Source organism: Amblyraja radiata, chromosome 12 (genome assembly GCF_010909765.2).
Source record: "Amblyraja radiata isolate CabotCenter1 chromosome 12, sAmbRad1.1.pri, whole genome shotgun sequence".
In the NCBI taxonomy this organism is placed as follows: Eukaryota; Metazoa; Chordata; class Chondrichthyes; order Rajiformes; family Rajidae; genus Amblyraja; species Amblyraja radiata.
The window spans coordinates 6,369,508-6,396,530 of NC_045967.1; the positions used below are offsets into that span (position 1 = coordinate 6,369,508).

General features: G+C 46.6%; 1 protein-coding gene across 1 annotated transcript in view; it reads right to left on the reverse strand.

Moving 5' to 3' along the window:
- Nucleotides 1-27,023, reverse strand: part of slc16a2 (solute carrier family 16 member 2) — a 106,544-nt gene that overhangs the window by 39,768 nt on the left and 39,753 nt on the right. The window lies entirely within an intron of this gene.

The following is a 27,023-nucleotide window of genomic DNA, read 5'->3' on the forward strand; positions in this document are numbered from 1 at the left end:
AAGTTTCATACCACTTCAAGCAGGGTGCAAGGCCACCAAATTCAAATGCAGTTTCATACCATTTCAAGCAGGGTGCAAGGCCACCAAAGACTGAGAGTCACGACCTCTCCCTTCCCCATCTTACAGATACTGAGCCACGCCCACACTTCCGGGTTTTCTAGTCCCTCCACCCTCCCACCGGAAGGGACGTGGCCTTCATGGCGTGATTGACAGGAGAGAGAATCTCAACATTTTTAAACATTAAAACTCTTTTATTTTTCATCGATGGGAAAAATCCTCGGCACCTGCTGGGCGGAGGGGGACTCTGAGTAAGATGGCCAAAAATCACAGCCCTCCGTGGTAGCGTTTTTTTCTAAAATCAATATACAGTGCAAACACGAAGTGGTCAAGTTTAGACTTTGAATGATATAGATAGCATTGATCGGTGAGGCAGTGGCCTGGGTTGCTGCAACTACTGTGAGTGTGGCGGTGTGAGTCTGCATTGTAACTATTAGTAAATGGGACACTAGGGGCTCACTATTGGATATCATGAAATGCCCCAGAACTATTTTATTCTGAGTAACAATGTGTAGTTTCTTAACAGGCTACTGATAACTCTTTAGCGACAGAAAGGTTCAACTGAGTTGAGATGAGAAATAACTATGATAACCAGCTGAGAACATTGACTCTATTGTGGTCAGTTTCTCAGGCAATTAGAGATCAAATTTTGCTGGGCAATGTCTTGCATTCTAAAGCATCTGGAATACGCCTGCCCTCTGATGAACCTTGAGCAATATCCCAATGTGTGTGCGGTTGCCTTGAGCAAATATTTGGCCCTTTGTTTAAGGTATGCGGGCCTTCAACAAAACAGATCTGTCAGGATGCAGGGTTTCCAAAGACTCCTATGCCCTGTTCATAAAGAGTAAGCCTTTATATTGTGTGTGCACCTGCATGTGTGTGTGTGTGTAGGTGCATGTGTGTGTGTGTATACATGTCTGAGTGTGTGTGTGTGTGTGTGTGTGTGTGTGTGTGTGTGTGTGTGTGTGTGTGTGTGTGTGTGTGTGTGTGTGTGTGTGTGTGTGTGTGTGTGTGTGTGTGTGTGTGTGTGTGTGTGTGTGTGTGTGTGTGTGTGTGTGTGTGTGTGTGTATTGCACGTGTGTGTGTACTTGCATGTGTGTGCATTTTTATGTGAATGTGTGTATACGTGCAGGTGTATGTGTGTGTGTGTGCGTGTGTGTGTGCGCGTATACATGCGTGTGGGGGGGGGCTGTTGGGGAAGGGTGGACGCGGAAATCCAGATTATGTGCGCAGTGCGTGAGTTGGGTGCAACAATATATGAGGGGAACATTCAGAACAACAATTTCAAATATTTCCTCAGAAGGAGCTTAAACCCATTGTGTCCCAGGTTCACACGGGAAGACTGGTCCCCCAACGCAATATTCCACCACTCCGGCAATTCCAATATTGGTGGCCAGTGGGGGGGTGTGGGGGCTTTCAGGAGCGCAAGTATGGGTGTTGTGGGCTGAAGGGACTGGTTTCCAAAGGGCTAGTATGGACATTGTGGGATGAATGGATTATTGGGCTGGCAGCTCAGTCACTCATGCCTGGTGTGCTGGCAGCTCACTCACCTATGGCTGGTGGGCTGGTAGTTGACACGGCTATTCCTGGAAATTCAATTTCAAGCAGGGTGCAAGGCCACCAAATTCAAATGCAGTTTATTACCACTTCAAGCAGGGTGCAAGGCCACCAAAGTCAAGTGCAGTTTCATACCACTTCAAGCAGGGTGCAAGGCCACCAAGTTCAAGTGCAGTTTCATACCATTTCAAGCAGGGTGCTAGGCCACCAATTCAAATGGCGTTTCATACCATTTCAATCAGGGTGCAAGGCCACCAAATTCAAATGCAGTTTCATACCATTTCAAGCAGAGTGCAAGGCCACCAAATTCAAATGCAGTTTCATACCATTTCAAGCAGGGTGCAAGGCCACCAAAGACAGAGAGTCATGACCTTTCCCTTCCCCATCTTGCAGAGACTGAGCCACGCCCACATTTCCGGGTTTTATAGTCCCTCCACCCTCCCACCGGAAGGGGCGTGATTGACAGGAGAGAGAATCTCAACATTTTTTAAACATTAAAACTCTTTTATTTTTCATCGATGGGAAAAATCCTTGGCACCTGATGGGCGGAAGGGGACTCTGAGTAAGATGGCCAAAAATCACAGCCCTCCGTGGTAGCGTTTTTTTCTAAAATCAATATACAGTGCAAACACGAAGTGGTCAAGTTTAGACTTTGAATGATATAGATAGCATTGATCGGTGAGGCAGTGGCCTGGGTTGCTGCAACTACTGTGAGTGTGGCGGTGTGAGTCTGCATTGTAACTATTAGCAAATGGGACACTAGGGGCTCACTATTGGATATCATGAAATGCCCCAGAACTATTTTATTCTGAGTAACAATGTGTAGTTTCTTAACAGGCTACTGATAACTCTTTAGCGACAGAAAGGTTCAAGTGAGTTGAGATGAGAAATAACTATGATAACCAGCTGAGAACATTGACTCTATTGTGGTCAGTTTCTCAGGCAATTAGAGATAAAATTTTGCTGGGCAATGTCTTGCATTCTAAAGCATCTGGAATACGCCTGCCCTCTGATGAACCTTGAGCAATATCCCAATGTGTGTGCGGTTGCCTTGAGCAAATATTTGGCCCTTTGTTTAAGGTATGCGGGCCTTCAACAAAACAGATCTGTCAGGATGCAGGGTTTCCAAAGACTCCTATGCCCTGTTCATAAAGAGTAAGCCTTTATATTGTGTGTGCACCTGCATGTGTGTGTGTGTGTAGGTGCATGTGTGTGTGTGTATACATGTCTGAGTGTGTGTGTGTGTGTGTGTGTGTGTGTGTGTGTGTGTGTGTGTGTGTGTGTGTGTGTGTGTGTGTGTGTGTGTGTATACATGTCTGAGTGTGTGTGTGTGTGTGTGTGTGTGTGTGTGTGTGTGTGTGTGTGTGTGTGTGTGTGTGTGTGTGTGTGTGTGTGTGTGTGTGTGTGTGTGTGTGTACTTGCATGTGTGTGCATTTTTATGTGAATGTGTGTATACGTGCAGGTGTATGTGTGTGTGTGTGCGTGTGTGTGTGCGCGTATACATGCGTGTGGGGGGGGGCTGTTGGGGAAGGGTGGACGCGGAAATCCAGATTATGTGCGCAGTGCGTGAGTTGGGTGCAACAATATATGAGGGGAACATTCAGAACAACAATTTCAAATATTTCCTCAGAAGGAGCTTAAACCCATTGTGTCCCAGGTTCACACGGGAAGACTGGTCCCCCAACGCAATATTCCACCACTCCGGCAATTCCAATATTGGTGGCCAGTGGGGGGGTGTGGGGGCTTTCAGGAGCGCAAGTATGGGTGTTGTGGGCTGAAGGGACTGGTTTCCAAAGGGCTAGTATGGACATTGTGGGATGAATGGATTATTGGGCTGGCAGCTCAGTCACTCATGCCTGGTGTGCTGGCAGCTCACTCACCTATGGCTGGTGGGCTGGTAGTTGACACGGCTATTCCTGGAAATTCAATTTCAAGCAGGGTGCAAGGCCACCAAATTCAAATGCAGTTTATTACCACTTCAAGCAGGGTGCAAGGCCACCAAAGTCAAGTGCAGTTTCATACCACTTCAAGCAGGGTGCAAGGCCACCAAGTTCAAGTGCAGTTTCATACCATTTCAAGCAGGGTGCTAGGCCACCAAATTCAAATGGCGTTTCATACCATTTCAATCAGGGTGCAAGGCCACCAAATTCAAATGCAGTTTCATACCATTTCAAGCAGAGTGCAAGGCCACCAAATTCAAATGCAGTTTCATACCATTTCAAGCAGGGTGCAAGGCCACCAAAGACAGAGAGTCATGACCTTTCCCTTCCCCATCTTGCAGAGACTGAGCCACGCCCACATTTCCGGGTTTTATAGTCCCTCCACCCTCCCACCGGAAGGGGCGTGATTGACAGGAGAGAGAATCTCAACATTTTTTAAACATTAAAACTCTTTTATTTTTCATCGATGGGAAAAATCCTTGGCACCTGATGGGCGGAAGGGGACTCTGAGTAAGATGGCCAAAAATCACAGCCCTCCGTGGTAGCGTTTTTTTCTAAAATCAATATACAGTGCAAACACGAAGTGGTCAAGTTTAGACTTTGAATGATATAGATAGCATTGATCGGTGAGGCAGTGGCCTGGGTTGCTGCAACTACTGTGAGTGTGGCGGTGTGAGTCTGCATTGTAACTATTAGCAAATGGGACACTAGGGGCTCACTATTGGATATCATGAAATGCCCCAGAACTATTTTATTCTGAGTAACAATGTGTAGTTTCTTAACAGGCTACTGATAACTCTTTAGCGACAGAAAGGTTCAACTGAGTTGAGATGAGAAATAACTATGATAACCAGCTGAGAACATTGACTCTATTGTGGTCAGTTTCTCAGGCAATTAGAGATAAAATTTTGCTGGGCAATGTCTTGCATTCTAAAGCATCTGGAATACGCCTGCCCTCTGATGAACCTTGAGCAATATCCCAATGTGTGTGCGGTTGCCTTGAGCAAATATTTGGCCCTTTGTTTAAGGTATGCGGGCCTTCAACAAAACAGATCTGTCAGGATGCAGGGTTTCCAAAGACTCCTATGCCCTGTTCATAAAGAGTAAGCCTTTATATTGAAGATGCTGGAGTAACTCAGTGGGACAGGCAGCATCTCGGGAGAGAAGGAATGGGTGACGTTTTAGGTCAAGACCCTTCTTCAGAGGTGCTGCCTGTCCCGCTGAGTTACTCCAACTTTTTGTATCTATCTTTGGTTTAAGTCTTTATATTGTTCACTGCCCACACTTGTGTGGAGACAGGCTGTGTAGGAGTTATTGTCCCTCCCCCCCCCCCCCCCCCACCACTTAGCAATCCTACCAGCCTTCTCAACCCCACCGTCCACTATTGGTGTGTTGTCAGCCTGAATTAGACCTATTCACTCCCATCTGTGAGCTCCTCCATTACTATCCACCATTTGCTGATGAAACCCAAGCCCCTATTTCAAGCGAGCCACCAGTTTCTAGCGTAGATTTGCTGTAATGCTGTACCTAACTACAAATCTTTAGCCCTTTGATTTGACACTTCAATGCTTTCACAAGTTCACACATCCACTAATGCATCTGCTGGCCATTCTGAGAAGGCCATGCAAAAAAAACACACACTCTCGTTGATTCTTCTGCTTCATCTATCCTAATAAAAATATTGTTCTAAGTTCCATTGCCAACTCTCCAGGATTGTCATGGAGACCACAGAAAACAGTGAGTAGTCTCTGTTATGAGCAGCCAAAGAACAAAGTCATAGAGGCATTAAACAAAAATCTACTAAGTGTGTTGGACGTGCATTTAGAAGGTGTTTGGCATCTACATGGAAATTTACGACCCCATTCATTATTCAGTTTGTTTGGGGAAGCCACAAGCCATGATAGTGCATGTGGGCGTGTGTGTGCACGTGCATGTGGGTGTCTGTGTGTGTGCACGTGCATGTCTGTGTGCATAGTGCATATGTGTGTGTGCAAGTGCATGTGTGTGTATGTGCATGTGTGTGTATGTGCATGTGTGTGTATGAGCATGTGTGTGTGCGCGCATGTGTGTGTACATGCATGTGTGCGTACATGCATGTGCGTGTTTGTCTACGTGCATGTACCTGCATGTGCGTGTGTGTACGTGCATGTGTGTGTGTGCACGTGCATGTGAATGTGTATACGTTCATGTGTGTGTGTTGTGCATGTGTGTGTACATGCTTGTGTGTGTGTAGAGGATGTGTTTTTGTGCATGCAGGTGTGTGTATGTGCATGTGTGTGTACATGGATATGTGTACATGCATGTGTGAGTGTATGTGGGTGTGTGTGTAGTGCATGTGTGTGTACGTGCATGTTGGTGTGTGTGTATGTGCATGTGTGTGTGTGTGTGTGTGTGTACATAATGCATATGTGTGTAAGTGCATGTGTGTGTACATTCATGTGCGTGTGTATGTGCATGTGTGTGTGTACGTGTGTGTGCACCTGCATGTGTGTGTGTGTGTAGGTGCATGTGTGTGTGTATACATGTCTGAGTGTGTGTGTGTGTGTGTGTGTGTGTGTGTGTGTGTGTGTGTGTGTGTGTGTGTGTGTGTGTGTAGTGCACGTGTGTGTGTACTTGCATGTGTGTGCATTTTTATGTGAATGTGTGTATACGTGCAGGTGTATGTGTGTGTGCGTGCGTGTGTGTGTGTGCGTATACATGCGTGTGGGGGGGCTGTTGGGGAAGGGTGGACGCGGAAATCCAGATTATGTGCGCAGTGCGTGAGTTGGGTGCAACAATATATGAGGGGAACATTCAGAACAACAATTTCAAATATTTCCTCAGAAGGAGCTTAAACCCATTGTGTCCCAGGTTCACACGGGAAGACTGGTCCCCCAACGCAATATTCCACCACTCCGGCAATTCCAATATTGGTGGCCGGTGGGGGGGTGTGGGGGCTTTCAGGAGCGCAAGTATGGGTGTTGTGGGCTGAAGGGACTGGTTTCCAAAGGGCTAGTATGGACATTGTGGGCTGAATGGATTATTGGGCTGGCAGCTCAGTCACTCATGCCTGGTGTGCTAGCAGCTCACTCACCTATGGCTGGTGGGCTGGCAGTTGACACGGCTATTCCTGGAAATTCAATTTCAAGCAGGGTGCAAGGCCACCAAATTCAAATGCAGTTTATTACCACTTCAAGCAGGGTGCAAGGCCACCAAAGTCAAGTGCAGTTTCCTACCACTTCAAGCAGGGTGCAAGGCCACCAAAGTCAAGTGCAGTTTCATACCACTTCAAGCAGGGTGCAAGGCCACCAAAGTCAAGTGCAGTTTCATACCACTTCAAGCAGGGTGCAAGGCCACCAAAGTCAAGTGCAGTTTCATACCACTTCAAGCAGGGTGCAAGGCCACCAAAGTCAAGTGCAGTTTCATACCATTTCAAGCAGGGTGCTAGGCCACCAAATTCAAATGGCGTTTCATACCATTTCAATCAGGGTGCAAGGCCACCAAATTCAAATGCAGTTTCATACCATTTCAAGCAGAGTGCAAGGCCACCAAATTCAAATGCAGTTTCATACCATTTCAAGCAGGGTGCAAGGCCACCAAAGACAGAGAGTCATGACCTTTCCCTTCCCCATCTTGCAGAGACTGAGCCACGCCCACACTTCCGGGTTTTATAGTCCCTCCACCCTCCCATCGGAAGGGGCGTGATTGACAGGAGAGAGAATCTCAACATTTTTTAAACATTAAAACTCTTTTATTTTTAATCGATGGGAAAAATCCTTGGCACCTGATGGGCGGAGGGGGACTCTGAGTAAGATGGCCAAAAATCACAGCCCTCCGTGGTAGCGTTTTTTTCTAAAATCACTATACAGTGCAAACACGAAGTGGTCAAGTTTAGACTTTTAATGATATAGATAGCATTGATCGGTGAGGCAGTGGCCTGGGTTGCTGCAACTACTGTGAGTGTGGCGGTGTGAGTCTGCATTGTAACTATTAGCAAATGGGACACTAGGGGCTCACTATTGGATATCATGAAATGCCCCAGAACTATTTTATTCTGAGTAACAATGTGTAGTTTCTTAACAGGCTACTGATAACTCTTTAGCGACAGAAAGGTTCAAGTGAGTTGAGATGAGAAATAACTATGATAACCAGCTGAGAACATTGACTCTATTGTGGTCAGTTTCTCAGGCAATTAGAGATAAAATTTTGCTGGGCAATGTCTTGCATTCTAAAGCATCTGGAATACGCCTGCCCTCTGATGAACCTTGAGCAATATCCCAATGTGTGTGCGGTTGCCTTGAGCAAATATTTGGCCCTTTGTTTAAGGTATGCGGGCCTTCAACAAAACAGATCTGTCAGGATGCAGGGTTTCCAAAGACTCCTATGCCCTGTTCATAAAGAGTAAGCCTTTATATTGAAGATGCTGGAGTAACTCAGTGGGACAGGCAGCATCTCGGGAGAGAAGGAATGGGTGACGTTTTAGGTCAAGACCCTTCTTCAGAGGTGCTGCCTGTCCCGCTGAGTTACTCCAACTTTTTGTATCTATCTTTGGTTTAAGTCTTTATATTGTTCACTGCCCACACTTGTGTGGAGACAGGCTGTGTAGGAGTTATTGTCCCTCCCCCCCCCCCCCCCCCCCCCCCCCTACCACTTAGCAATCCTACCAGCCTTCTCAACCCCACCGTCCACTATTGGTGTGTTGTCAGCCTGAATTAGACCTATTCACTCCCATCTGTGAGCTCCTCCATTACTATCCACCATTTGCTGATGAAACCCAAGCCCCTATTTCAAGCGAGCCACCAGTTTCTAGCGTAGATTTGCTGTAATGCTGTACCTAACTACAAATCTTTAGCCCTTTGATTTGACACTTCAATGCTTTCACAAGTTCACACATCCACTAATGCATCTGCTGGCCATTCTGAGAAGGCCATGCAAAAAAAACACACACTCTCGTTGATTCTTCTGCTTCATCTATCCTAATAAAAATATTGTTCTAAGTTCCATTGCCAACTCTCCAGGATTGTCATGGAGACCACAGAAAACAGTGAGTAGTCTCTGTTATGAGCAGCCAAAGAACAAAGTCATAGAGGCATTAAACAAAAATCTACTAAGTGTGTTGGACGTGCATTTAGAAGGTGTTTGGCATCTACATGGAAATTTACGACCCCATTCATTATTCAGTTTGTTTGGGGAAGCCACAAGCCATGATAGTGCATGTGGGCGTGTGTGTGCACGTGCATGTGGGTGTCTGTGTGTGTGCACGTGCATGTCTGTGTGCATAGTGCATATGTGTGTGTGCAAGTGTGTGTGTATTTACATGTGTGTGTATGTGCATGTGCGTGTACATGCATGTGTGTATATGAGCATGTGTGTGCGTGCGCATGTGTGTGTGTACATGCATGTGTGTGTGTACATGCATGTGCGTGTTTGTCTACGTGCATGTACCTGCATGTGCGTGTGTGTACGTGCATGTGTGTGTGTGCATGTGCATGTGAATGTGTATACGTTCATGTGTGTGTGTTGTGCATGTGTGTGTACATGCATGTGCGTGTTTGTCTACGTGCATGTACCTGCATGTGCGTGTGTGTACGTGCATGTGTGCATGTGCATGTGAATGTGTATACGTTCATGTGTGTGTGTTGTGCATGTGTGTGTACATGCTTGTGTGTGTGTAGAGGATGTGTTTTTGTGCATGCTTGTGTGTGTATGTGCATGTGTGTGTACATGGATATGTGTACATGCATGTGTGAGTGTGTATGTGGGTGTGTGTGTAGTGCATGTGTGTGTACGTGCATGTCGGTGTGTGTGTATGTGCATGTGTGTGTGTGTGTGTGTGTGTACATAATACATATGTGTGTAAGTGCAAGTGTGTACGTTCATGTGCGTGTGTATGTGCATGTGTGTGTGTACGTGCGTGTATGTGTGTGTACGTGTGTGTGCACCTGCATGTGTGTGTGTGTGTAGGTGCATGTGTGTGTGTGTATACATGTCTGAGTGAGTGTGTGTGTGTGTGTGTGTGTGTGTGTGTACGTGTGTGTGTACTTGCATGTGTGTGCATTTTTATGTGAATGTGTGTATACGTGCAGGTGTATGTGTGTGTGTGTGCGTGTGTGTGTGTGTGTGCGTATACATGCGTGTGGTGGGGGGCTGTTGGGGAAGGGTGGACGCGGAAATCCAGATTATGTGCGCAGTGCGTGAGTTGGGTGCAACAATATATGAGGGGAACATTCAGAACAACAATTTCAAATATTTCCTCAGAAGGAGCTTAAACCCATTGTGTCCCAGGTTCACACGGGAAGACTGGTCCCCCAACGCAATATTCCACCACTCCGGCAATTCCAATATTGGTGGCCAGTGTGGGGGCTTTCAGGAGCGCAAGTATGGGTGTTGTAGGCTGAAGGGACTGGTTTCCAAAGGGCTAGTATGGACATTGTGGGCCGAATGGATTATTGGGCTGGCAGCTCAGTCACTCATGCCTGGTGTGCTGGCAGCTCACTCACCTATGGCTGGTGGGCTGGCAGTTGACACAGCTATTCCTGGAAATTCAATTTCAAGCAGGGTGCAAGGCCACCAAATTCAAATGGCGTTTCATACCATTTCAATCAGGGTGCAAGGCCACCAAATTCAAAAGCAGTTTCATACCATTTCAAGCAGAGTGCAAGGCCACCAAATTCAAATGCAGTTTCATACCATTTCAAGCAGGGTGCAAGGCCACCAAAGACAGAGAGTCATGACCTTTCCCTTCCCCATCTTGCAGAGACTGAGCCACGCCCACACTTCCGGGTTTTATAGTCCCTCCACCCTCCCACCGGAAGGGGCGTGATTGACAGGAGAGAGAATCTCAACATTTTTTAAACATTAAAACTCTTTTATTTTTCATCGATGGGAAAAATCCTTGGCACCTGATGGGCGGAGGGGGACTCTGAGTAAGATGGCCAAAAATCACAGCCCTCCGTGGTAGCGTTTTTTTCTAAAATCAATATACAGTGCAAACACGAAGTGGTCAAGTTTAGACTTTTAATGATATAGATAGCATTGATCGGTGAGGCAGTGGCCTGGGTTGCTGCAACTACTGTGAGTGTGGCGGTGTGAGTCTGCATTGTAACTATTAGCAAATGGGACACTAGGGGCTCACTATTGGATATCATGAAATGCCCCAGAACTATTTTATTCTGAGTAACAATGTGTAGTTTCTTAACAGGCTACTGATAACTCTTTAGCGACAGAAAGGTTCAACTGAGTTGAGATGAGAAATAACTATGATAACCAGCTGAGAACATTGACTCTATTGTGGTCAGTTTCTCAGGCAATTAGAGATAAAATTTTGTTGGGCAATGTCTTGCATTCTAAAGCATCTGGAATACGCCTGCCCTCTGATGAACCTTGAGCAATATCCCAATGTGTGTGCGGTTGCCTTGAGCAAATTTTTGGCCCTTTGTTTAAGGTATGCGGGCCTTCAACAAAACAGATCTGTCAGGATGCAAGGTTTCCAAAGACTCCTATGCCCTGTTCATAAAGAGTAAGCCTTTATATTGAAGATGCTGGAGTAACTCAGTGGGACAGGCAGCATCTCGGGAGAGTAGGAATGGGTGACGTTTTAGGTCAAGACCCTTCTTCAGAGGTGCTGCCTGTCCCGCTGAGTTACTCCAACTTTTTGTATCTATCTTTGGTTTAAGTCTTTATATTGTTCACTGCCCACACTTGTGTGGAGACAGGCTGTGTAGGAGTTATTGTCGCTCCCCCCCCCCCCCCCCCCCCCCCTACCACTTAGCAATCCTACCAGCCTTCTCAACCCCACCGTCCACTATTGGTGTGTTGTCAGCCTGAATTAGACCTATTCACTCCCATCTGTGAGCTCCTCCATTACTATCCACCATTTGCTGATGAAACCCAAGCCCCTATTTCAAGCGAGCCACCAGTTTCTAGCGTAGATTTGCTGTAATGCTGTACCTAACTACAAATCTTTAGCCCTTTGATTTGACACTTCAATGCTTTCACAAGTTCACACATCCACTAATGCATCTGCTGGCCATTCTGAGAAGGCCATGCAAAAAAAAACACACACTCTCGTTGATTCTTCTGCTTCATCTATCCTAATAAAAATATTGTTCTAAGTTCCATTGCCAACTCTCCAGGATTGTCATGGAGACCACAGAAAACAGTGAGTAGTCTCTGTTATGAGCAGCCAAAGAACAAAGTCATAGAGGCATTAAACAAAAATCTAATAAGTGTGTTGGACGTGCATTTAGAAGGTGTTTGGCATCTACATGGAAAATTACGACCTCATTCATTATTCAGTTTGTTTGGGGAAGCCACAAGCCATGATAGTGCATGTGGGCGTGTGTGTGCACGTGCATGTGGGTGTCTGTGTGTGTGCACGTGCATGTCTGTGTGCATAGTGCATATGTGTGTGTGCAGGTGCATGTGTGTGTATGTGCATGTGTGTTTATGTGCATGTGTGTGTACATGCATGTGTGTGTATGAGCATGTGTGTGTGCGCGCATGTGTGTGTGTACATGCATGGGTGTGTGTATACGTTCATGTGTGTGTGTTGTGCATGTGTGTGTACATGCTTGTGTGTGTGTAGAGGATGTGTTTTTGTGCATGCATGTGTGTGTATGTGCATGTGTGTGTACATGGATATGTGTACATGCATGTGTGAGTGTGTATGTGGGTGTGTGTGTAGTGCATGTGTGTGTACGTGCATGTCGGTGTGTGTGTATGTGCATGTGTGTGTGTGTGTGTGTACATAATACATATGTGTGTAAGTGCATGTGTGTGTACGTTCATGTGCGTGTGTATGTGCATGTGTGTGTGTACGTGCGTGTATGTGTGTGTACGTGTGTGTGCACCTGCATGTGTGTGTGTGTGTAGGTGCATGTGTGTGTGTGTATACATGTCTGAGTGTGTGTGTGTGTGTGTGTGTGTGTGTGTGTGTGTGTGTGTGTGTGTGTGTGTGTGTGTGTGTAGTGCACGTGTGTGTGTACTTGCATGTGTGTGCATTTTTATGTGAATGTGTGTATACGTGCAGGTGTATGTGTGTGTGTGTGTGCGTATACATGCGTGTGGGGGGGGCTGTTGGGGAAGGGTGGACGCGGAAATCCAGATTATGTGCGCAGTGCGTGAGTTGGGTGCAACAATATATGAGGGGAACATTCAGAACAACAATTTCAAATATTTCCTCAGAAGGAGCTTAAACCCATTGTGTCCCAGGTTCACACGGGAAGACTGGTCCCCCAACGCAATATTCCACCACTCCGGCAATTCCAATATTGGTGGCCAGTGGGGGGGTGTGGAGGCTTTCAGGAGCGCAAGTATGGGTGTTGTGGGCTGAAAGGACTGGTTTCCAAAGGGCTAGTATGGACATTGTGGGCCGAATGGATTCTTGGGCTGGCAGCTCAGTCACTCATGCCTGGTGTGCTGGCAGCTCACTCACCTATGGCTGGTGGGCTGGCAGTTGACACGGCTATTCCTGGAAATTCAATTTCAAGCAGGGTGCAAGGCCACCAAATTCAAATGCAGTTTATTACCACTTCAAGCAGGGTGCAAGGTCACCAAATTCAAGTGCAGTTTCAAACCACTTCAAGCAGGGTGCAAGGCCACTAAATTCAAGTGCAGTATCATACCACTTCAAGCAGGGTGCAAGGCCACCAAGTTCAAGTGCAGTTTCATACCATTTCAAGCAGGGTGCTAGGCCACCAAATTCAAGTGCAGTTTCCTACCACTTCAAGCAGGGTGCAAGGCCACCAAAGACAGAGAGTCATGCCCTTTCCCTTCCCCATCTTGCAGAGACTGAGCCACGCCCACACTTCCGGGTTTTATAGTCCCTCCACCCTCCCACCGGAAGGGGCGTGGCCTCCATGGCGTGATTGACAGGAGAGAGAATCTCAACATTTTTTAAACACTAAAACTCTTTTATTTTTCATCAATGGGAAAAATCCTTGGCACCTGCTGGGCGGAGGGGGACTCTGAGTAAGATGGCCAAAAATCACAGCCCTCCGTGGTAGCGTTTTTTTCTAAAATCAATATACAGTGCAAACACGAAGGGGTCAAGTTTAGACTTTGAATGATATAGATAGCATTGATCAGTGAGGCAGTGGCCTGGGTTGCTGCAACTACTGTGAGTGTGGCGGTGTGAGTCTGCATTGTAACTATAAGCAAATGGGACACTAGGGGCTCACCATTGGATATCATGAAATGCCCCAGAACTATTTTATTCTGAGTAACAATGTGTAGTTTCTTAACAGGCTACTGATAACTCTTTAGCGACAGAAAGGTTCAAGTGAGTTGAGATGAGAACTAACTATGATAACCAGCTGAGAACATTGACTCTATTGTGGTCAGTTTCTCAGGCAATTAGAGATCAAATTTTGCTGGGCAATGTCTTGCATTCTAAAGCATCTGGAATACGCCTGCCCTCTGATGAACCTTGAGCAATATCCCAATGTGTGTGTGGTTGCCTTGAGCAAATGTTTGGCCTTTTGTTTAAGGTATGCGGGCCTTCAACAAAACAGATCTGTCAGGATGCAGGGTTTCCAAAGACTCCTATGCCCTGTTCATAAAGAGTAAGCCTTTATATTGAAGATGCTGGAGTAACTCAGTGGGACAGGCAGCATCTCGGGAGAGAAGGAATGGGTGACGTTTTAGGTCAAGACCCTTCTTCAGAGGTGCTGCCTGTCCCGCTGAGTTACTCCAACTTTTTGTATCTATCTTTGGTTTAAGTCTTTATATTGTTCACTGCCCACACTTGTGTGGAGACAGGCTGTGTAGGAGTTATTGTCGCTCCCCCCCCACCCCCCCCTACCACTTAGCAAACCTACCAGCCTTCTCAACCCCACCGTCCACTATTGGTGTGTTGTCAGCCTGAATTAGACCTATTCACTCCCATCTGTGAGCTCCTCCATTACTATCCACCATTTGCTGATGAAACCCAAGCCCCTATTTCAAGTGAGCCACCAGTTTCTAGCGTAGATTTGCTGTAATGCTGTACCTAACTACAAATCTTTAGCCCTTTGATTTGACACTTCAATGCTTTCACAAGTTCACACATCCACTAATGCATCTGCTGGCCATTCTGAGAAGGCCATGCAAAAAACACACACACTCTCGTTGATTCTTCTGCTTCATCTATCCTAATAAAATATTGTTCTAAGTTCCATTGCCAACTCTCCAGGATTGTCATGGAGACCACAGAAAACAGTGAGTAGTCTCTGTTATGAGCAGCCAAAGAACAAAGTCATAGAGGCATTAAACAAAAATCTACTAAGTGTGTTGGACGTGCATTTAGAAGGTGTTTGGCATCTACATGGAAAATTACGACCCCATTCATTATTCAGTTTGGGTGGGAAAGCCACAAGCCATGATAGTGGACAGGTTGAGTGACCAGTAATGGACTTGCAGCAGTTAGAGGCTGAAATCAGATGTTGACATCCAGGGAGATGTCCATGTAGAGCCCGTCTTGTGGTTTAGAAAATGCATAAGGAAGGAATGCACACGTTTGATGTAAAACAGAGCTCAACAAATGTAAGTATGAAATAAGCATTGAAATATAAGAGATAATCAGCAGACCAAGATGGTCAGCAAACCCTAAGCAGTCCCAACATAGGAACCTATCTGAAATGTTAAGTTCTCCACAAATCCATTTGTCTGGTGTATGTTTCCAACAGTTCAGTTTACACATTGCTATAATTTCAGGTGGGGTGGAGGAAATTGTAGTTGAAGAGAAAATGAATCGCTCCAAAGCTTCTCATCAACAGATGTCCAAGTTGTATTAGACAAGCTACCATTGATGAATTCCAGTAAAAAAAAATCACACAAATGGCACAGGGGCGGCACGGTGGCTCAGCGGTAGAGTTGCTGCCTATCAGCGGCAGAAACCCGGGTTCGATCCTGACTACGGGTGCTAGCTGTACGGAGTTTGTACATTCTCCCCGGTACCACGTGGGCTTTCTCCAGGAGTTTCGGTTTGCTCCCACACTCCAAAGATGTACAGGTTTGTAGTTTAATTGGCTTCGGTAAAAATTGTAAATTGACCCTTGCATGTAGGAAAGTGGTAGTGTACAGGGTGATCACAGGTTGGCGCGGACTTGGTGGACCGAAGGGCCTGTTTCCAGGCCTGTTTCACAAATCATTTACAGTGCCCTCAATGTTTGGGACAAAGACCCATCATTTATTTATTTGCCTCTGTACTCCACAATTTGAGATTTGTAATAGAAAAAAGATCACATGCGGTTAAAGTGCACATTGTCAGATTTTATTAAAGGCTATTTTTATGCATTTTGGTTTCACCGTGTAGAAATTACAGCTGTGTTTATACATAGTCCTCCAATGATCCCAAACATTCTGCTAAAGCGACAAAGGAGTTTTACAAAGTTAAAACATTGTCAATTCTTGAGTGGCAAAATCAATCACCTGATCTGAACCCAATTGAGCATGCCTTTTATATGAGAAAACTTAAGGGGACTAGCCCCCAAAACAAGCATAAGCTAAAGATGGCTGCAATACAGGCCTGGCAGAGCATCACCAGAGAAGACACCCAGCAACTGGTGATGTCCATGAATCGCAGACTTCAAGCAGTCATTGCATGCAAAGGACATGCAACAAAATACTAAACATGACTACTTTCGTTTGCATGACATTGCTGTGTCGCAAACATTATGGTGCCCTGAAATCGGGGGACTATATACAAGCACAGCTGTAATTTCCACATGGTGAAACCAAAATGTATAAAAATGGCCTTTATTAAAATCTGACAATGTGCACTTTAACCGCATGTGATTTTTTTTCTATTACAAATCTCAGATTGTGGAGTACAGAGGCAAATAAATAAATGATGGGTCTTTGTCCCAAACATTGAGGGCACTGTAAATGATTTGTGAAAAGCCACAGCAATTTTGTGTGTACTTTATCAATTGGTTTGCAGAACGTTAAACGTGTGTGTTCCTGACACTCACTCTTGTAGAACAAGCACCACTTCATCTGAAGCCGCAACCACTAGCTGGAGTGAAACTTTACCATCAGCAACCTTTAGAACTACAGTATGGAGCCCAGTAAAAGGTTCGTTTTCCAGCCAAGTCAATGTCAGCTGTCAAGCCCTAATCCCATTTAATTATCCCCATATTTCCTGCAACTCCTCCTGGATTTTATCATTCACCTCCATCCCTGCACTCCACTCCATTGCAGTGACTCAAGAAGACGGCATCCATCATCAAGGATCCCCATTATGTGCATCTTTGCACTGTACACATGACAAAAAACTAAACTGACTGAGCTGAATTAAATGTGCTTGCATCAGCACTCAATACTGATGTTGTCCCAGCTTCACTACATATTACTTCCAATTAGTGCAAGTGATAAACAAATCAGCTAGCTATACCTGAAATTAAGAAATATTCCCACCTCACCTTAAAATCTGTAACCTTTAAACAGTTAAACTCACTATTATCCATGTAAGCAGTAAAGTTGAAATAAAAAAGATCAAAGTGCAGCGGAACCTGCTGGTGCCTTGCGGTAGCCAAACCCTCGGATTGGCCATTCCAGGCACGTGGGCGCGGGGAGCGAGTTTCGCGTGCTTTGTGTCGAGTTCATTCATTCGAGCTCCACACTTGTGGATGCAACATTGTTTATTTAGTGGTCTTGCAGACTCGTGTTATTCTTTGTTTTACCGTTCATAATCAAGTTCATTGAATTAACTCACGGTCTTGACACCGCTAAACTGGTGACCCCGACGCGTCCAATCTCTATTGGACGCAGACAATGAAAGCCGCCGCCGTTCCCGACGCTCAACAGAATGCCGTCGGCCTCAAGCTGCCGGTGTTCTGGGCCGAACAGCCACAGGTTTGGTTCGCCCACGTGGAGGCACAATTCCACCTCCGTAACATAGTGGTGGATGACACAAAGTACTTCCATGTCGTTGGAGCGCTCACGCAGGGACACCCACCGATCCCCCTTGCAGCGGGTCCACGAGGGCCTGTTCCGGGTGCTGCGGTCCGGTGTCGCCACCTTCACCTTGGACGTGGGGGGAGGAGGTCAGCTCCATCGGTCGTCTCAAGCCCGCCCACGTTGACGTGGACAGCCCGGTGGTTCATTCATTCGAGCTCCACACTTGTGGATGCAACATCGCTATTTAGCTGTCTTACAGACTCGCGTTATTCATTGTTTTACCGTTTGTAATCGTTCATTGAATTAACTCACGGTCTCGACTTCGCTCAAATAGACTTATTTACTGAGTCAAAGTGATTTCCAAACCTTCGTGATAACCAAGAGTTAAAACTCCTCATAGAACATTAGAAAAACAAAATAGGTCAGTCAGGTGGTTTATAGCCTGTTCTGTATGCGCAAGAGGCCGGCTTGGGGGAAGAGAAAGAAGAGCTTAAACCGATCTGCTGGCTGCTGTCTACTTTGTTTACAAAGCTAATGGTGTTACTGCCGCAACTACATGCATTAATTGCTGCAATGGTAAAACAGAACATTGAATTAGAATTAGATTAGAATTAGATTCCTTTATTGTCATTCAGACCTTTCGGTCTGAACGAAATTATGTTGCCTGCAGTCATACACAGAACCAATAAAAACAAAACATACAATAAACACAAATTAAACATCCACCACAGTGAGTTCACCAAGCACCTCCTCACTGTGATGGAGGCAAAGTCTTAGTCTCCGTCTCTTCCCTCCTTGTTCTCCCTCTGCGCTGAGGTGATCGATCCAGGCCGGAGATGCCGCCCTCCAGTCCAGCGGACCTCCGTGGTGATGTCGCCGCCGCCGAAAGCCGGAACGCCGTCTCCGCTCCGAGATGGCCTGCCACAGCATCAGCTCTGGGCAGCCGCCCCAGCTCCAGGCCGCTGCCCCAGCTCCGGGTCCAGCAGTCTCCGCTCCGGGCCGCCGCCCCAGCTCCGGGTCCCGCAGTCTCCGCTCCGGGCCGCCGCCCCAGCTCCAGGCCGCTGCCCCAGCTCCAGGCCGCTGACCCAGCTCCGAGCCCCACTGCATCAGCTCCAGGCCGCTGCCGAAAGCCAGAACGCCGCACCAGCAAGTCGGGCCACCGCTGCCTCAGCACCGAAGACGGCCAGCCTCTCGTTGGTAAGTCCTGGCTGGCTCTGCCTCCGGAGCCTCGAGGTCAGTCGCAGGCCGCCAGCTCCGCCATTAGGCCTCAGCGCAGACGGAGGCAGAGAAGGGGGGATACGACACGAAAAAGTGCAGTGAAAGACGAAGGGGCCCTGCTGTGGTACCATCTCACAGTGCAGGCCATCAAAGGCAGGGCTCCTGGTTTATGGAACCTAGTGATGGCCCCGGCCCCTGTCTATCTCATGTTGCCATTGGTGGGATGTGAACATGAGGCTGCAGGATCCTGGTGTTTGTCGCCACATTGTACACATGCGCTGAGAGAAGAAACACAATGCTGAACTTGACAGCACTTAAAAGGAAGGGGCAAGATAGGAGATAGACACAACAAGCAGGATGAACTCAGCGGGACAGGCAGCATCTCTGGAGAGAAGGAATGGGTGAAAGGAGGTCACCCACACACATGCTCAGAGGCAGTGGCAGCAGCTGCTCCAATGATACAAGATACAAGATACATTTATTTGTCACATGTGCCAGATGATCACCACACAGCCATACAATTAAATAAAGAACATAACACACGATAGAGATCAACATAAAACATCCCCACACAGCAGAATCAAAAGTTTCCCACTGTGAGGGAAGGCACCAAAGTCAGTCATCTTCCTCTGATGTTCACCCGTGGTTGGGTGTCTCTGGAGCCCTCCGCAGTCGCCGCTACGGGCACCCCGCCGCGAACGGGAGGCCAACCTCAGCGGCTTGGACCTCCAAAATGGCCGCTTCCTACCAGAGTCCGCGGCTCCCGACGTCCCCAGGCCGCGCCAGGCAGAGATTCACGCTGGCAGCCTTCGGCAAAGGGGCCCAGGACTCCGCGGTGTCGGTCAGTGCCGCCCGCACCTGGAGCTCCATGGTAGGACAAACCCTGTGGACGTGGATGCAGGGCTACAGGAATCTGTTATGGGCGTTGTCACGGTGTCACGGGTTATGGGAAGAAGGCAGTAGAATGGGAATAGGAGGGAGAGATAGATCAGCCATGATTTAAAGCAGTTGACTTGATGGGCCAAATGGCCTAATTCTGCTGCTATCACTTATGGCCTTATGCCGCATCCTTCCAGCAGCACCACCAGAATGCTCAAATTACCATTGCCTCACCATTAACATTGTGGGGTTCACCACTGACCTGGAGCTCAACATCCGCAAGCACTATGGCCACGAGAGCAGCTCGAGGGCTGGGTATCCTGAGGATGGTGACTCACTGCCTGACAGACCAAACCTTTCCTATCATTTGCAAGGCACAAGTCTGGAATGCAAAGTCTCTGTGGAATTCCAACACCCAAGAAGCTTGCCATCAATTAGAAAAAAAGTAGCATGCCTATCTGGCACCCCATCCACCATCCCAAACACCCATCCCCTCCAGCAATATGGTGCAGTTATTCACCCGGGCTGCCCCAATCACTATCCTGCCTCCCAGGTCTGCACTCACTACCAAGAGAGACAAAGCAGGCACGTGCCGTCAGGGTGGACAAGGTAGGCACTGCCTATCCTGACTAAAATGATAAAATGATAATTATTCAATATAAATAGTAAAGGCACGGGTGAATTATGCCTATCTCTTAGGTAGGCAATAATCTCCGTGCCTTTGATGCGCAGTTCATGTAATACGGGATAGTGTATGCAGCCCATGTGCCTTCGACGCTGCTTCAAGCTGTCAATGACAAGGGCAGCTGAAGGCAGCTGAAATTCTGCCTTTGTACCATGGACTGCGCAGCGCAATCGGCTGTAGAGTGGGAAGCGGCTGTAAAAGGACCGCCGCTGGGGGGGGGGGGGGAGAGTTCCTTTCACAGCATGTGGGGAGTCTGGCCAGGGGTAAAGTTGCGGGAGGGCAGGAGCGTTGAGAAGGAGAGGGTCGGGGATCATGCCAGGAACCAGCTCAAAGCGGGTCAGCGGGCGATGGATAACAGCAAGCGGTGGAGCTTACTCCATGTGTCAGCTGCCCGCTGTCCTGTTTCCATCACCCGCTGACCCACTCCGCTCTATGATCTTTGCTCTTGAGCTGATCCCCTCACTGTTCAGACGGAGAGCACTGCCAGAGGTGAGTGGGCCGGCAGAAGGCGCTGAGGTCTTCCATCCCTGGCCACAATGCGGTGGCTCCGCGCCCGGAGCGCCGCAGCAGCGGCGAGTGAGTGGGTTACTGGCATGATCCCCGACCCCCTCCTTCTCAACGCTGCTGCCCGCCCCGCAACTTTATCCCTGGCCAGACTCCTCACACGTTGTGAAAGAAACTCTCCCCCAATTGGTTCCTTGAACTAGTATTGTCATTCAATAAGATCACAACTGAATCAACTTGTCCCGGTGTGCTTCCGTTTATCCCACCATCTCTCCACCTGCCGTCACCTTCCACCCCACACCCATTCAGTAATTGAGAATGAAGGAGATTTGGAAGCCTTGGGCAAATTGAATTGTTACTTTCTTTAATTTAATTTTTTATTTTTACGGAGAAAATATATTTTTTAAAGCCGACTGACTGCCTACCCTGAGTAATTACTCATGACACGTGCCTGAGACAAAGGTATATGGTAACACCACCACCTGTAGGTTCCCCTCCCACTCAGGCTAACCATCCACAACCTCAATCCTGCTCTTATGCTGTTTGCTGGGTTTAAATCCCAGAACCTACATAACAGCAGCATTTGTGTAGGATAGTGTTAATGTGTGGGGATCACTGGCCGGTACGGACTCAATGGGCCGAAGGGCCTGTTTCTGTGCTGTATCTCTAAACTCTAAACCATTGCTGCATCCCCCACCATCAACCTCCTGCAGAAATGTCACTAATCTAATACACAAGTAATGTAAGCAGGTCAGAGAGTGGCCATCTGTGGGCGAGTTGCTCACTTCATGATATCCACTTCCACAAGCCAACTGTGTAACACACACTCTCAACCTAACCATAGGAGCAGAACAGCAGCAAAACTCAAGAAGCTTGGCATCATCCAGGTTTGCTTGATTGCCAGCTCATTCATCATCTTAAATATTCACAAATGAACCATTGACAAGGGCTTCTAAAACGGTATCGCCCAAATCTGCAATCTATCATTTGGAAAGAGAAAGGCAACATGGGCAAGACTCCACCTGTAGATTGCACGTCACTGGAATACCAAGGAAACCGATTCTTCCACTATTTCACTATTTCAAAACACAATGGTTCAAGAAGGTGGCTCTTCACCACTTGCTGAGTTACTCCAGCATTTTGTGTCTATCTTTGGTGTAAACTAGCATCTGCAGTTCCTTCCCACACTGTCCAAGTTGCCCCATCTATGCTAATCCCACTTGTCTGCATTTGGCCCATATCCCAGCTAAACCTTTCCTATCCATTGTTGTCCAAAGTCCCTAAGAATTATATTGTTCTGGTGCATAAGTCAATTAAACACTTTTGACATTGTCACAATTTCAGATGAGGTACCTTTTTGGCTCTCTCAGATGGTTACAAAAGGTCCCAGTACACCATTTCAAAGATTCGATGTACTATCTGATACTTATTTGTCAACAAGCAGTGTTGTAGCAGGTTATCTGATCATTTCACTATTGGGTAGAAACGTTCTGTTTCAAACGATGCAGTGGTATCTGCCTCAATTTCCTGTGGCAACAACCTTTAGTGTTCGTACAAACCTCCATATAAACATATTTTCTAAGCTTTCTGGAGACTTGGTCATGTTTTTAAATGATCACTTGTCACTGATTCACCAGCAAGCAGATGTTAATCTCAGTAGACTATCAAAACCCTTTGTAAAATAACATATCAGATTAATATTGTCTTTTTTGATTCATATTCTCATTTCATATTTTTTGATGTGACTTCGTAGTGTAATTAACATTGTACTGTAATGAATAGTAACGTTGAGCCAATCTAGTTCTCAACGCAGTAATGATTAGCCATTTCACCATATACAGTAGTGGGGTCATACAGCATGGAAACAGTCCCTCAAGCCTGATCTGCTGGCAGCTCACTCACAACTGCTGGTGGGCTGGCAGTTGACTCATGACTATTCCTTGAAATTCCATTTCAAGCAGGGTGCAAGGCCACCAAATTCAAATCCATGTTCCTACCATTTCAAGCAGGGTGCAAGGCCACCAAATTCAAGTGCAGTTTCTTACCACTATGAACAGGGTGCAAAGCCACCGAATTAAAGTGCAGTATCCAACCACTTCAAGCAGGGTGCAAGGCCACCGAATTCAAGTGCAGTTTCATACCACTTCAAGCTGGATCCAAGGCCACCAAATTCAAGTGCAGTTTCATACCACTTTCAGCAGGGTGCAAGGCCACCAAATTCAGTGCAGTTTTATTCCACTTCAAGCCGGATCCAAGGCCACCAAATTCAAATGCAGCTTCATACCATTTCATGCAGGGTGAAACCACCATAAAACCACACAAAACACCAAACTCACAGTTCAGTAGACATTCAGTGTGTTCAGTTGATTCACAGTTCAGACAGAGTCATGAACACTCCCTCCCCCATCATGCAGAGCCTGAGCCACACCCACACTTCCGGGTTTTATCCTCCCCCTCCCACCGGAAAAGGTGTGGCTTTCAGGGCGTGATTGACAGGAGAGAGATTCTCAACATTTTTTAAACACTAATAACACTTTTATTTTTCATTGATGGGAAGAATTCTCTGCACCTGCTCAGCGGAGGGGGGACTGAGTAAGATGGCCAAAAATCACAGCCGTAAGTGTAGCGTTTTATCTAAAATCAATATACAGTGCAAACAGGAAGTAAGTGCATTTGCAGTAGTGCCTTTTAACTTCAAGCCAAAGCACCCAAGCCGTCAGTTGCAGTAAGTAGTGCCTTTCAACTTCAAGCCAAAGCACCCAAGCAACCATTTGCAGTAAGTAGTGCCTATCAACTTCAAGCCAAAGCACCCAAGCCACCATTTGCAGTAAGTAGTGCCTTTCAACTTCATGCCATCATTTGCAGCAAGTAGTGCCTATCAACTTCAAGCCAAAGCACCCAAGCCACCATTAGCAGCAAGTAGTGCCTTTCAACTTCAAGCCAAAGCACCCAAGCCACCATTTGCTATAAGTAGTGACTTTCAACTTCAAGCCAAAGCACCCAAGCCACCATTTGCAGAAAGTAGTGCCTTTCAACTTAAAGCCTAAGCACCCAAGCCACCATTAGCAGTAAGTAGTGCCCTTCAACTTCAAGCCAAAGCACCAAAGCCACCATTAGCAGTTAGTGACTTTCAACTTCAAGCCAAAGCACGCAAGCCACCATTTGCAGAAAGTAGTGCCTTTCAACTTAAAGCCGAAGCACCCAAGCCACCATTAGCAGGAAGTAGTGCCTTTCAACTTCAAGCCAAAGCCACCATTAGCAGTTAGTGACTTTCAACTTCAAGCCAAAGCACCCAAGCCACCATTTGCAGTAAGTAGTGCCTTTCAACTTCAAGCCAAAGCACCCAAGCCACCATTTGTAGTAAGAGGTGCCTTTCAACTTCAAGCCAAATCACCCGCCACCATTTGCAGTAAGTAGTGCCTTTCAACTTTAAACCAAAGCTCCCAAGCCACCATTTGCAGTAAGTAGTGCCTTTCAACTTCAAGCCAAAGCTCCCAAGCCACCATTTGCAGTAAGTAGTGCCTTTCAACTTTAAACCAAAGCTCCCAAGCCACCATTTGCAGTAAGTAGTGCCTTTCATCTTCAAGCCAAAGCACCCAAACAACCATTTGCAGGCAGTGCCGTTTTACTTCAAACAAACCATATTTTCATTTTCAAACCACATTAAGGGTACTCACAGTTGTGTAGACATTTGTTCAGTGTTATTCAGAGCTCAGACAGACGTGACCCTTGGCTTCATCCATCTTGCAGATACTGAGTGAGGCACACCACTTCCTGGCTTTATAGTCCCTCCCCCTCCCTCCAGCAGGTGCAGCAGAGAGAATGGTAATTTTTTTTAACTTCAAGTCAAAGCACCCAAGCCACCATTTGCAGTAAGTAGTTCCTTTTAACTTCAAGCCAAAGCACCCAAGCCACCATTTGCAGTAAATAGTGCATTTCAACTTCAAGCCAAAGCACCCAAGCCACCATTTGCAGTAAGTCGTGCCTTTCGACTTCATGCCACCATTTGCAGTAAATAGTGCCTTTCAACTTCAAGCCAAAGCACCCAAGCCACCATTTGCAGTAAGAAGTGCCTTTCAACTTCAAGCCAAATCACCCGCCACCATTTGCAGTAAGTAGTGCCTTTCAACTTCAAGTCAAAGCACCCAAGCCACCATTTGCAGGAAGTAGTGCCTTTCAACTTCAAGCCAAAGCACCCAAGCCACCATTTGCAGTAAGTAGTGCCTTTCAACTTCAAGCCAAAACACCCAAGCCACCATTTGCAGGAAGTAGTGCCTTTCAACTTCAAGCCAAAGCACCCAAGCCACCATTTGCAGTAAGTAGTGCATTTCAACCTCAAGCCAAAGCACCCAAGCCACCATTTGCAGTAAGTAGTGCCTTTCAACTTCAAGCCAAAGCTCCTAAGCCACCATTTGCAGTAAGTAGTGCCTTTCAACTTCAAGCCAAAGCACCCAAACAACCATTTGCAGGCAGTGCCTTTTTACCTCAAACCATATTTTCATTTTCAAACCACATTAAGGGTACTCACAGTTGTGTAGACATTTGTTCAGTGTTATTCAGAGCTCAGAGAGACGTGACCCTTGGCTTCATCCATCTTGCAGAGATTGAGTGAGGCACACCACTTCCTGATTTTATAGTCCCTCCCCCTCCCTCCAGCAGGTGCAGCAGAGAGAATGGTGAATTTTTAAAAAACATTAATATCTCTCTGATTTGTTATCGATGGGAAAAATCCTCCGCACCCGTAAGGCGGAGGGGGGCTCTGAGCGAGGTGGCCAAAAATGACAGCCGCAGGTGGCGGCGTTCTGTCGGAAACCGCAGCACAGTGGGCCAAAAGCGGTCAAGATCAGAGATTTAGTAATATAGATGTGGAGACATTTCTCCATTGGAAGGGTGGTGCTTCCCTGGAGGTCTCTACTATGGAGAGCTGAGGTCATGACTACATTTTCAGACATTTTCAGAATCAATGTATATTAGGAAAGGATGTGGTCATTATGTTGAGGTAAAAGGGCAGCCACAATCGCAGCCACAATCTTGTTTATTTGTGGGGCAGGCTCGATCTATCTATTATGTTCTTATGTAATGTGTAATACACATGATGCATGAGTGAACTGCATGTTTTTATTGCTGGCAAGAGAAACATAAAAATATTAGAACTCAATGCAACCCCTTAACCTCATTCTCTTAATAAATATGATAGCTAGCCTCAATTCCATCATGCAGTCTGTGACCCCCATGACCCGTGATTCCCCTTTCACCCAGTGGTCCAAATGGGCTCCAGGTCAAAGGGGTCTTTCTCATAAAAGACACAACCACCTCAACTCAGGAATCTAGTGAACCTACACTACAATGCTGTGAGCAAGTCAAGTCAAGTAATTAGAACTGTCTTTGCTTTATTCTGGCTATCTTCCCTCTACATTCATCCCAATGCAGGGTCTCAAACCAAAACATCACCCATCCCTTTGGCTCCGCAGATGCTGCATGGCTTGCAGGGGTCCTGCAGCAGTTTAGTTTTTGTTCCAAATTCCAACAGTTGAAGTTGATGTGTCTTATTTCTTGAAGAGGACAGTGACAGGCACAGAAAAATGTTAGAAGAAGGCTCAACATCATAATTGCTCCACATTTATTGAGCAATCAATGCCATTATATTGCACTGAGTGAGTCATAGGTACAGTTGGAAGCAATTGGCGAATAAGTTGGCTGGTTCTTGGTGGCTGAGTCTGTAATTACATCCAAGTAATTCTCGATGGCTAGTTTTGTTTGTGTTAATATTGACGGGAGAGTGGCTTGCGTTTAGAAAGCAATCATTAAAAAAAAAGAATATTACATGAAAAATGACACATTAATTTAAATGGCCCTGCGATGGTGTAGGGGATCAGAAAGGATGTGTCTGTGGGATAAAAACATGTGGATGGGAGGGATAGTGCTTTTCATCAGATCAGGTGGGCATGAAGGCATAATGTTGGGGCAGAGATAGACCAGAGTGCCAACCCTTAAACTTCCAGAGGCATGCGAGGCATCAGACAAAATACAGTTTCATTCAGATATCAACCCAGCTGATCAGGCCCGCAAGACAGTTCCTGCCAAGAGACACATTGATAAAACATTTAACTCAAGATGCTTATATTCATTTTCGTGATTGATTGTGTTTGTATGCCTTGTTGTTACCTTCCCCCTCAGCCAACAATAAATAATTCTACATTTCCTTGATCACCATCTGCTTCGATCTGTGTCGTTTTCACATCTTACCCTTCCATATCTCTAGTTTGCACCTCCCCCGACACTCAGTCTGAAGAAGGGTCTCGACCCACAATGTCACCCATTCC